Below are 13,428 nucleotides of genomic sequence, written 5' to 3' on the forward strand. Positions count from 1 at the left end.
AGTAAACAGTCCATCATACATTAAATGGTCAAAATCAAGGAACAGCAAGAATGATTATTATTAATGTGAACAGGACTGTGAGTTGAGTCACAGTTATCTATCGAGTCTTAGAGCACTGACAGAATATCCCAGCAAGTATTGGCTTGGGGTATGGGAAATACAGACTCAAATCCACTACAGAGCCATGAAACATAGGGGGTGGCCTTTGGCGAGTCACATTCTTATTCCACCTGATCTCCTTCACAGGATAAAGCATGCATGCTGCTTTGAGCTCACTGGAGGGAATACAAGGTAGAAACAGAACTAATAAACTCTGGCTGAGCAAGGAAGTGTCACAAAAGCCAAATCAATGTCCCTGTTGGCCAAGGGCATCGTCAGAGGCAGCAGTGTTTAGTCATGAACATAATAACTAAGTCTTGATACCAACTGTGCAGTGAGCAGAAACTGTGGAGTAACAGGACAGGAATCCAGTCAGTTAGCCTTCATTCTGCTCATGCTCAGTATGGGAAAGGAATAGCATGGGCTTATTTACTGATTTAAAATATTTCTAATCTTCTTACTCCACTCAATCTGCACTCAAGGCAATTTACAATACCTCAAACACCATAAAATTTAAAAATCCTAAACAAATATAAGAACAAAACGAATAAAATACATAACAAAAGCATGAGAAGCCTTCTGAAATCTAAAAGCAACATAAATCACTGAAGGTTTAGAAGAGCAGTAGAGATTTTCCCAGCCATCTCACTGCTTCTTCCCATAGCTGGAATAAGTTGTCTCTGTTTATAGTTTCTACCAATCTTACCTCTCTAGGAAGTGAAACACAAAACAGGACCTTAGAGAATGAAGACTCTGGACAGAACCAGCACTGTGAAGGTGACTTAGAAACAAATAGAACACCCAAGAAGCTGTTTCAACAATGGTACTATCAGGTCTATAAAAACCCAAACCAGAGAACAGGTTGACAGTCATGTTATGTACCAGCTATAGTTTAAGATCACTTTAAGTATACCCTTTCCATGAGACCATTTTACAGTAATCAAGACATGGAGCACTCTGGGCAGCTCTGACTTACCTGGAAAGAACACAGCAGTTGGGCTAGCTGAACCTGGGCAAATGTGCTCCTGGCCACGACCACCACCTGGTTGTCCAGGAGCAATGTCGTCCCCAAGAGCACTCTCAAACTGGATGTCTAATCCTTCAAAGGATGTGCAGCCACAAGCAGGGCAGGTTGTGCTCCTAACCAGCAGATCCATATCTTCAAGCAAAACAACCCAAAACTCAGGGAACTTAGTACCTTTAAGGTTGAGGAGGGTGGACACAAAGAGTGTATGCAGCCCATGGCATCTTTTTTTTTTTTTTGCAGACCCCAGCCTCCTCCTGTATCTCTGGCTCAAGGTTACCCTCATCCAAAAATTGGACTTTTCCCCAACAAACATGACTTTTCAAAAACATCAGCTGCTTCTTCTGGAAGGTTATAGGTGGTAGATTTTGTAAACCCCCCTCCCAATAAAATAACATCCGTCCATCTTCCACATTATCATATATACAAATACAGCTACATATATTTACATGTACAAATTACACATATTTTCCCCCTCCCTCCCCTCCTGTACCCTCACAATCAATGTTGTTGGGTTCATCTTAATTATCAGCTAAGTTCTTCTTTCTTCTTTATTATCACTGGAAGGATCTAACCCTTCCACCTCTCCATTATAAGTTTCTTCGCTATGTAATCAGTTGTCATGTCCTCATCCATAGTCATATTCATTATATTTATTTCTAATTACCAGTTTCGTATTGATTTCTGAATCCTTATTAGTTACTTGTTAACTGTACTGTAAACTGTCTTCTATTTCATATTTCCCCTAGGTTAAAAGTATTCTATAATTTTGAAGTTTTATGTTGTAAATTAGTAAAGTACCGATAAAAATGTTTGATTATTGTACTGTTTCTCTTGATTACTAATTTTTAGTCCATCTCCTTTCACAAAATCTTAGCACTGGCTCCCATTGAGCCTCCCAGTTATTAGTTGTTTTTTTCTTTAATAAGTGCTGTTAGTCTATCCATTTCCATAGGTGGTGGATTTCAATGGGCTCTTAGTAAAGCTCGACTGCAGTTCTGCAGTACCTTCATCTTCATGTTTTCTGGAAGAGGTGCCAGCCATGTGTCTCCCTCTCCCACACATGTACAGCCCTGAGCAAGAGAGGTGGAGGAAGAGACCTCAGCATGGTGTGTCATGGGCGGGGTTCTTTGGATGTATTGACCAAGTCAATTGAGTCACACGTGACGAAAGCAGGGCATCCTCACTAAACCAGTTGGGCTCCATTATGCCCCGCCTGCACCCTTTGCTGCGTCACTGACCATAGCTGCAAAGAGAAAGGATACCCTGCTGGTACTGCGAGCTTGGCAATAAAGGCAATAAGGGCTAGCAGGTGACTCATGCTACCTGCCAAGTCCAGATCCACACCCAGCAACACACCTTCACCTCTTCAGCAGCGGGAAAGTTGCCAGCTACACACATAGCTATAAATAGAAAGAAAAATCCAGACAGAAAAATAAATAAAAAACAACCAGACCAAAACTTCATTCTACTTGCTCTTTTAGACTAGAACTCTCTGAAAACCATTGTGGGAGATGTAATCCAAAAATAACTTTTCCAGTGTCTGGGAAGGACAAAACAGAAGCAGAACTCAACAAAATGTAGATTTTCGTTCCATTCTACTACAGCCCAGGCCTAAAATCATCAATGGCATATGCTCCGGAGAAACACATGCAGTGAGTGAGTGAGTGAGTGAGTGTGTGTGTGTGTGTGTGTCTGAACTTATGGCGACCCCATGAATTTCAGTTTTTTCTTAGGGCAAAGAATACTCAGAGGTGGTTTGTCAGTTCCTTCCTCTGGAATATAGCCCACAGCACCTGATATTCAATGGCATTCTCCCACCCAAGTGCTAACCAGACCTGACCCTACTTAGCTCCCAAGATCAGATGGGTATTTAGGCCCAACACCACATCTAGAAAACCCTAATTCATAGCATGTTATGCACTAGTTTAGTGTTTCTGGCTCTAGCCACAGTGAAATTGTACTTTTTTAAAGGCAAACGGTGTAGCGTAAACATATAAATATATGGCACATCCACATTTACAACATTGGGCATGTTTGGACCTATCAGTATGAATGTGATCCTTGCGAATACTGGCTGACTGTGGATGAGCTCCATGCTAGTACATGCAGTCCATTCATTCCTGCTTGACTTCTTCTGCTAGTACAGGCTTGAGCAACTCTGGAAGCTTTCTGGATTAACCCGCTGAGGCCACACCACCTGCTTCTGCTGGCAGCGGAAGTGGCTGGAAATCCATTTGCAATTATTCGTTGGAAAAAGCATTTTAAAGACAACCAAAGTATGGAATGCCATGCAGCTTTATTTAAAGGAGGGCCACATTTCCTAGAACATGATTTCCTATGTTTTAACAGACAAGTAAATTAATAGACGGGGTTCCATCATGTGTCCCAAAAATGAGATGGGACACATGATGTTAATTCCTGGGCTGGTACAATCAAAGAAGTTAATCCTACAATTTAATTTTACCATGTATTCCCAGGCTCTTGGTTACTGCTCTCAGAGGAATCAGAATTTATAAACCAGGGATTTAGTCTGGTTTGCAAAGGGATATAAAATGGAAGCTTATAAAATTACAAGAAAAGACACACCATACACTTCTTATAATAAATGTGGTTAAATGTGGATTATCCTTTTGTAGTAAGACGGACACAAGGGGTCAATATAGATTTTTAAAAGATGTACTTCTCTACAAGAAGCACAATTTAGAGACAAATCTCACTACAAGGTGTAAGATAGCCACTGACTGATGGTACTGAATTTTACAGTTTTCAAAGATTACAACAAATTCATGGTCTATGAAAATCAGTCTGAATGCAGGAGGGGTCTTAAGGGTATATGTGGGTGTCGGGTGTGAAGGTGGAATAGTCTCCTGTTCTTGTAACCCCCCTTGTGGACTAGCAAGAGCATCCATTGAGATTGAGAAGTCCGGGAAAACTGCACTGGAGAAATTTGTTATCACTAATGAATGGCTTTTGCTATTTTTCACATCAGCGCACTGCTCTTGTCACTCAACACACTCATCTACGGCAGTGTGGGGAGTCCATGGATCTTCAGTACATCATTTCCCAGAAGTCCCAGTCAACTTGGCCAGTGGTGATAGTTCTGGTTCAAAATATCCAACAGTTCTGCATCCTTATGTCTACAGTGAAATTGTTAAGGGTTAAATGAAAAATGGAAAGAGGGGTTGTATTATAACAGCAACGTCTAAGCTGAAGCAGTGTGACCAATGCAGCCTCTCAGACATTATCATGGTGGCCTACTTTAATCAATATTTTTACAGAGCCTAGAAAAGTTATTTTTGGGGACCACAACTCCCAGAATCACCCAGCCAACACTAGGAGCTGTAGTTCAAAGAAGCAACTTTTCTAGCATTTATATTTCTATTTGATGCCTTTGGAATCTAAAGATGGCCAGATGTTATAAGCCATTATTTCCAGAAAAACAGGATCAGGAAGCTGAGCTGGATGGCATAATCAAGAAGAGCAACAAATACTGAATGAAATCCTAAAGTGCAAGGAGTTAAGTCACTCTCTGAAACTAGATTTTGATATTATTAGCAAAAGACTCAAGCACTGAAAATAACAGATGAGGAAAGAACTGGGCAGATCTCACTCGGTCACAAGATGACCAGGGTGATGTCCCTGCAAAGCAATCAAGTGCAATTTCTTTTAAACTGGGCCCTTTTTAGTTGATACTGAGAAGTGGAAATATGTTTGTACAGCCCACTGGCAAGTAATTCAGTTTGGCTCCCACATTTTCAAGTGTGCATCCTTAAGGCATCATGTGACTTTGTGGTTTTTGCTGTTAACAGAATTGCATGGAAATGATAAAAAGTGCTGGACCACTTATATGCAGACATGTAGACTTTTCCCATGTAAGCCTCCACCTTCAACTGTGGACATCAAGGGCAGGAAAACTATATGACATCAGGATCTGAGAAGCTCCACTTCTCTTTGTATTTAAGGAGAGTCCTTCACACAATTTGCCCACAATAGAGGCTGCACAATCTTTTGTTTGCAGGAAACCAGAGACAGTGATGTCCCTCCACAGCCACCCCCACTCGCATTGCTGTATTGGTTTCTTTGACTCTACATGGATATATGCAAATGCTATGTATGCATGAATAGGGATTAGAGTACGGGGCAATATAGTTCACCAGCCCAAGGCCCATCATGGGCCTGTGCCAGGCTTGCACAGAGCACAGTAGGGTAAGAGCCAAGCTATGTCCCAGCCCTGTGGGAGCAAAGGGTGGTACTTGGAGTGCCAGTGGAAGAAACTCTGAACTTGAGAAATTGCTGGATATTCAGGAAAGACCCAACAACAAAAGCTATCACACCAAGTAAAAACAGCCTGACCTCTTTATGTCACAAATTTATTCTTACCCTTTGGTATGCAAAACCACCTCTATGTATTTCTTGCCTTTAAAAACTCTATGAAATGCATGTGGTTGACATAAAGTCAGAACTTGAAGGAACGAACACACACACACACACACACACACACACACACACACGAGTCAGCTAAAACCCTGCAAGCTCTAATGAAACCTTGAAACTTGACAATCATTAAGAAGAAAGGAAAGGAGCCCCAGGAAAGGCCTAGACTGTGATCCACTTAGACCGAGTGTAATGGTTCAATTTAAATGATGATTAATATTTTGCTGCTCAAGGCAAAAGTCAAGATGGCACTGGCACCCATTTTATATACAGAAGTCAGCTAGACTGATAGTTAATCCTTTCTTGGCCAAGAGAATAGCATGTGGTTCATCACACTGGAGGGCAACAGGTTAATGTAAGAAACACAGGGCAATGTGTGTGGCACATTCACTCCTGTCTTCCAGAAGAGGTAATGAAGAAGGAGCTCACAGGAAATGGATGGCAAACTGTGACAGCTGCTTATTAGGCAGCTGCTACCTGAAGCAGTTGCTTCACTATGCTTAAAGCCAGCCCTGGCTGGCATTACTTGCCAAGGCTCTCAAAAGACAAAGTTTCTAATACTATGGCTTGAAGGTGAATGCAAGCCTGGGACCACCTTGCCATTCACTGTATGAGTTTCACACATTCCACTGGTAGCTAGAGGGAAAAGACCTCTGCCTCATTCCTCCTCTTCCTGGTCCATTCCTGATCAGGATTGCTCATATGTACAAGAAGTCACCATGGATATGAATCTGCCAAAGCTAAGACAGTCAAAGGCGTTTTCCAGTGAAAGCAGCATTTAGGATGTACTTGGAATTTTCTCATTCCATTCTGTGCATCTTAGCAATACTCACTCTGGGTTAGACTAAGCTCTCTTTGGAAGACATGACATAAAGGCTTGGGGAGCTGCTAAAAAGACAGAAAATGGAGAAGACCTTTTTGGATTGTTAAAAGAAGAATGGATGACAAACGCTTAAAAGCATTAAGGATCTATTGTCTTAAGCTATTTCAGTTGCCCTAAGCCAAAGAACTGGGCATAGAAAACAGATTTCAAATTCAGTTGGGGGGGGGGGAGAGAGAAAGGCATACAATTGCCAAGAAGCATTCACACATTAGGTCTCCAGCCCTGCTGTATACTTTCTTTTGTGTGCATTATAAAAGCAAGAGAGAATTATAAATTAGGCTCTGCCTCTCCAACTAAACAGTAGGTCAGAAACTGCAAGATGTAGGCCTCCTAATAAAGAGTGAGATTTTAAATCACATATTGCAACTGAGGTACTGCTGAAAGAGGAAAAAATGTTACAGAAAGCTTTGAAAAGCAATACAAATGATTGTATCATGATACTGTTGTTGTTATGCGTCTTCATAATTTCTGACCTGTGGCAACTCTATTGCAGGGTTTTCTTGACAAGATTTGTTCAAAGGGTGCTTTCTTTTGCCTTCCCATGAGGCTGAGAGTGTGTGACTTGCCCAAGGTCACCCAGTGGATTTCCATGGTTGAGTGAAGATTCAAACACTGGTTTCCACAGCCCTAACCTGACACCCAAACCACTACACTGCATAATACTGTTATCCATAGTGAATCTTACTGTAGTATTTTTAGATGTACATAAATTGACAAGTGTGAACTATTTTAAAGATATTTTTGTGTTATAGGTAATAACCCATCAGTCTCTCTTTGGCTTAAAAGCCTTCCACATACTTTCCTGGAATTGCTGATGGAACACATTTAAACAAAAGGAAGGAGAATTAGATATGTGCCCTGTTTGTTCTGGGTTATAACTTGAAATGTTTTTCCACAATCTGAGCTACAGAAGGTTCAAACTATATCAAGATCTGCAATGCACTGAAAGAATTTGTAGGAACACACTAAAAGACAGGCCGCATAGATGGCACAAGATGTTTATTGCAAATAAAGGGGGGGGGGGGATTTCATCTAGCCACAAAGCATGATCTTTCAATTTCACATTATAATTCCTTTACTTCACATAACAATCTGTGTAACTGTCAAACAATATACTATTCGAATAGAACATTTTCCCTCCTTCTCCAAAAGCAGCCTTATTCACAGTATCGTTGCTGCTGTTGTTGTATGGCTTTGAATAGTTTCTGATGTATGGTGACCATAAAGCAAACCTATGACTGGGTTTTACTGGCAGAATATATTCAGAGGAGGTTTGTTTTTGCCTTCCTCTGAGGCTGAGAGAGTGTGACCTACCCAAGGTCACCCAGCAGGTTTTCATGGTCAGGCAGGGATTCAAACCGTCATCTCCCAGTGTCTTAGTGTAGCACTCAAACCACTATATACTACTCTCCATATTGCATTAGTTTTGCCCTGCTTTCATTTTGATTTGTAGATGGAGTCAGTGCGTCAACATTTTAAAATACTTCCATTAAGAATTTGTTTATATTTTTGCTTACCTTTAATAATAAAAAAAAATGTTGTAAAATCAATTCATGATTTTTTAAAATGTAAATATTTACATGTAAAAGGAAGGTAGTATTTCCCTGATTTATATTTTATTGTTGTTGTGTGCTTTCAATTCACTTCCAACTTATGGCAACCCTAAACCTAGATGGGATCTTGCTAGCCAGATTTTTTCAAAGGGGATTTGCCTTTGCTTTTCTCTGAGGGGCTGAGAGAGTGTGCCTTGCCCAAGGTCACCTGATGGGTTTCTATGGCTGTGCAGGGGATTCAAACCCTGGTACCCAGAGTCATAGTCGAACACCCAAACTACTACACCAAACTGGTTTGGATAATATATCCTCAGCCAAAATAATAATGATAATAATACTGATATATTTCCCATTAGACAGTTGAACCTGTTAATTTTGCTTTTGTTACTTTTTGTAAATAAGGTTACAGAAAGAGAGTTTTCCACAAGGAAAAAAATAATGAAAATGTAATTCTTAAAGAAATTCTGAAATGTCCAAGTACTGAATCTCAATTACTTTACACAGAATAAAAAATGGAACATAAATAATGTGGCAAGGTACTATGAATACCATCAGAAGAAGAGGAGGTGAAGCCGACAATGTTTTATCCTAGCATCCATATTCCAATAGTCATAGTGCATTGTCTGGTTATTGCACAGATTCTGTCAGGAGGCTAAATGGAGAAAATGTTAGTTTATAATGTACAGTTGAAAGACCAGGCCTCAGGGCAGCAGGAAATCTTTTTCTTTATGCAAAATGTGAAAAATGAGATTTATTCCACACTTTATACACATTTTGCACCGTGCCTTCAGAGTCTCTTCCTTAATGCTTCTCCTAAACATTTCAATACACTGCTCAATCATCTCTTCCAGACATTTTGAACTTCTGGAATCCATGACGGCACTCTGAGAAAGTTGTAGTCTCCAACTCCCACCCTAGTCAAGTACAAAATCTGCCTCAGGGTCTATTCTTTCAATGTAACCTATGAAAAACTAGGAAATATTGCAGGAAACTTTTAACCCAGGCACAGAGCAGGCAGGATTTACTGCCTACCAAAAAAAAGCACAATCTACAGTCTGCATGGACTATGCCAGGAAATACATTTTCTAAACATTTCTCCCACACACAGTTCACAGCCTGCAGATGGCTAAACAGCCCAGGGAGCCAAGGTATAGCCATCCCAAAACTGGAGATTAACACAGGATGGACGGATCTCTTTGAGATGACTGTTTGGCCACCATATTTGGAATAGGAAAGGATTTTCTGGAAATTAGATACAGATTCCTGGAACATTCTGCCTTATTCTGTAGCCAGCAATTCAGCTCCATAGCTTAAGCAACACAAAACTCCTTCTGGAGGCTGCTTTCTGAAATGCACCTGCTTGCGGGCAATGTTGTGATGAAATCTGGCTTGCCCCAGGTTGGAAGCTGATGAACTGAAGTTGAACACAGGGCAAGTTGTGAAATAACTTCAAAAATACCATGGGGTCTTCATACAGCATAGTGTGCCTTAGACCAGGGCCGGGAAACCTTTGTCCCTCCAGATGTTTTGGTCTACAGCTTTCACAATCCCTTAGCACTGAACATGCTGGCTGGGTCTGATGGGAATGATAGGCCAAATATAAATACAGTAGATCCATGGTATCCGCTGGGGTTTGGTTCCAGGATCCTCCGTGGATACCAAAATCCCTGGATTCTCAAATCCTATTAAATATAGTGGCATAGTAAAGTAGTGTCCTTTATATGAAATGGCAAAAATCAAGGTTTGCTTTTTGGAATTTATGTATTTTATTAGTATTTTCAAGCTGTGGATGCTTGGATCCATGGATAAAGAATCCGTGGATATAGAAAGCCAACTGTAGGGTCAAAGGTTCCTCAACCTGCCTTGACTTTGAGCCCTAAGCCATGGCCCTGCCAATCATCATAAGAAATACTGGGTCACTTTCATTCAAACTGTTCAGAGTGATACAATGAAAATCCAACTGTTATCCAGCCGGTGTCTCACCACCTCACCAGGCCGTCTGGCTGCATTTTTTAAACACTACTGCTCTGCAATACTTGGACTGGCCTAGAATTTACAAAGCTTTTGGAATCCTCTCCTGGGGATGTTGTAGCATGAAATTGTAATGCAATCTTTTCTTTGTACTTTGCTCCCTGTTCTGTCCAAACTACTCAAGATGCAAACTCATGTTTAGGCCAGGGGTAGGAATTACTCACACATGCATGTACATTACTCAGCGACTCTCAGCTGAAAGTGCCAAGAGCCTCCATTTAAAAGCATTGTGTTAGGGGAGACACAACAGCTCTGTGCTATTTGAGTAAAGATAACTATTCATACTACCAAATGAAGCAACCATGTGCGATGGCTTGTAATGAATGAGCATACACAGCTGAGTCGCTATTAGAATAGGGAGTTGGCTTCAAGTCCCTCTCTCCCACATTTTATAAAATGGGCAGTCAGAGTACTAAGGCAACTAGAAGATGGCATCCCAGGTCAGGATGAACTCTTGGTAGGCACCAGAAACTGGTGGTCTATAGTGCTTCTGAACATTTAGTTAACATGGATAATAGATTGCTCTATCACTTGCATTTCATTTTATTTAAGTTATGATCTCAAGCACATTCCATAAGATGCATAGCAAGGTTTGGCTACGTAAAGAAATACTTTCCTTTTCTCTGTCTTGACCGTACTGTTAATTAGAGCAAACTCCACTGAAGCAGCATAACATAAAATGGTATCTCGCATTAATAATTTCTTCTGAAGCAAGAGTCCACAAACATGTTCAGTCGCTTCTGGTATAGAAGGTGCTCCAAATTCTTTACCATTTAACTGCTCTTTAATCATAAATCATAGAGTTGGAAGGGCCATCCAGTCCAACCTCCTGCCATGCAGGAAATCTAAATCAAAGCATCCTCAACAGATGTCCATCCAGCCTCTGCTTAAAGACCTCCAAGGAAGGAGACTCTACTATACTCCAAGGAAGGAGTGTGTTCCACTGTCGAACAGCCCTTACTGTCAGGAAGTTCCTCCTAATGCTGAGGTGGAATCGCTTTTCCTGGAGCTTGCATCCGTTGCTCCATTGGGTCCTGTTCTCTGGAGCAGCAGAAAACAAGCTTGCTCCCTCCTCAATATGACATCCCTTCAAGTATTTAAACAGGGCTATCATATCACCTCTTAACTTTCTCTTCTCCAGGCTAAACATCTCCAGCTGCCTAAGTCCTTACTCATAGGACATGGTTTCCAGACCTTCACCATTTTAGTCGCCCTCCTTTGGACACACTCCAGTTTTTTCAACATAAATGTCCTCCTCCTAAAATATTCTAATTTGAGATGGTTACCAGAAGATAACACGATGTCTTAAACAATGGGCTTTCCTTTCTATTACCTTTGTTTACCCCTTACTTGTCTAGTCCAATTGTTCACCCCACCTCAACAATAACTTGCTCTGTTTGCTTCACTAGAACCAAATTTAGCTTGAGTATTTTTTTAAAAAATGGGCCCAGCTATAAAGCCAGAACTCTTCATTTAGGACCCCATCATGGGCCAATGGTGAGGAGGTAGAGCAAAACAAGATGTCTACCATTTTAAATTTTATTATTTCAATATTTAATATTTATATTAACCAAAAGAATACAATTAAAATGCCGAATGTGATCAACCATTAAACTGAACATGATCACAATAGGTCCCACCAGACACAGTGACACTTCCTTCTGAGTAAGTATATGCAGAGCTGCTTTTAAAAGGGGGGATTTTTGATCATAGGGCACAAGTGGCAAAGAGTTTCTTTCATTTTCAGCTTTACCAAACATATATTTATGCAACATAGGTCCAAAACACACTGCAGAAATAATCCAGTTTGACACCACTTTAACTGCCCTGGCTCAATACTAGGGAATTCTGGGAACTCTAGTTTTGTGAGACATTTAGCCTACTCTGTCAAAGAGCTCTTGTGCCACAATAAACTACAGTCCCCAGGATTCTCTAGCACTGAGCCAGGGCAGCTAAACCAGTCCCAAACTGGGTTATTTCTGCAGTGTGTTCTGGACCATAAATTCACACACTAATTTTTAAATAATGCACAGTATGTATAGACCACATATCAAGCAGTTTCCAAAGTGATGCCAATATTATCTAGCGTAAGTAATCCTTACAATCACTCTGTTGGGCACACTAGCGTCCTCCTCATACTGTGGGGCTGAGAGGATTTGAGCCAAACCCAAGAGACCACTGGCTTGCTTAAGGCCACCCAGACAGTTCATGGTTGCTGAAGGAAGCAGTTGAACTGGGAATTTCCTGCCACACAGCTCCCACTCTTAGTCAATTCATCAACTCTACACAGATGTGCTCTTTGTTGAACCCGTCTGTAAGATTTGCAGCCATCCTAAGGGATGTGCATAGACACACTGGATACGGACTGGATGACACACAGCAGTCTTGGACAGACAGATTTGAACAGACAAGTTACAAGCATGACATACAATATGTCAATTATGTCAGCCCTTTAAGTATCAGAGAAACATGGTGGGATGGGGGTGGGGGAAGAGAGAGAGAGTAGAAGGAATGCGAATTTAGAATCAGAGGTCAGCCATCTGCTTCTAGGAGCCCTGGGCTGAACTATCCTTTAGCTGGTAGTTTTGCATCTCATATACAAAGAGTTAGAATATGGAGTTCAATTTAGCCACTGTAGCAAGGTTAATCATCTGCTTGCTTCTGTAGGATCAAAACAAAGTGGATGGTAGTTTAAGGAGGTAGCAAGCAACTGCAAAGTGAATCAGAAAGGACAAAAAGGGTTCTGCTATGTATAATAGCTACAATCCATGCAGAACACAGCAGCTGTCAACACAATTTGTGGCAGATATACAGCCAGTCCCATTATTAATTCCCTATCTCTGATTCCAACATGTTTGACTGCAGAGCTCTCAGAAAGGTCCTTCATTGAAATACTCACTATTTCAAAATGCATTATTTATATGAACATGGAATATCAGTTCTCAAACATTTGTTAGCACACCACCCACAATCTGACTAACATCAAAGCCAAACACAGTCATGTGTCACTGTTCTCTAAACACCCTTCCAGAGAAACAAACAATTAGGTATCACATTCAAAATAGCTCCTCCAATACACCCATGATGCTACCTGGAAGCATATCAGAGAACTACAGTGATCTAATAAACCCAGAATATAAGAAACATGCTGGACAAATCTAGCTGGTGAAGGAGAATTCCAGAAACTAGTTCAGATACACAGTGAAATGTACGGGTACACTGTAAGCCAGGAACAGCTGTTGTCACAGCAAAAGCCTGAAACCAGTATGGACAGCTGACAAGATTCTCCAACCGAGCTAACCAGGGCCACTCAGCAGCTGAGGGTAGCTTTCCTCAACTCAGATCTTTACAGCTGTGCTAGACTACAATTATCATCATGTTCAGTCAGAATGAGAAATGCT

At 41.0% G+C, this 13,428-nt stretch overlaps 1 protein-coding gene across 2 annotated transcripts in view; it reads right to left on the minus strand.

The window, feature by feature from the left end:
• ZSWIM4 (zinc finger SWIM-type containing 4) overlaps positions 1-13,428 on the minus strand; it is a 45,383-nt gene that overhangs the window by 17,695 nt on the left and 14,260 nt on the right. The window lies entirely within an intron of this gene.

The sequence above is a fragment of the Sceloporus occidentalis genome, unplaced genomic scaffold (genome assembly GCF_023333645.1).
Source record: "Sceloporus occidentalis isolate IW3139 unplaced genomic scaffold, rSceOcc1.0.p SCAF_1, whole genome shotgun sequence".
NCBI classification, from domain to species: Eukaryota; Metazoa; Chordata; class Lepidosauria; order Squamata; family Phrynosomatidae; genus Sceloporus; species Sceloporus occidentalis.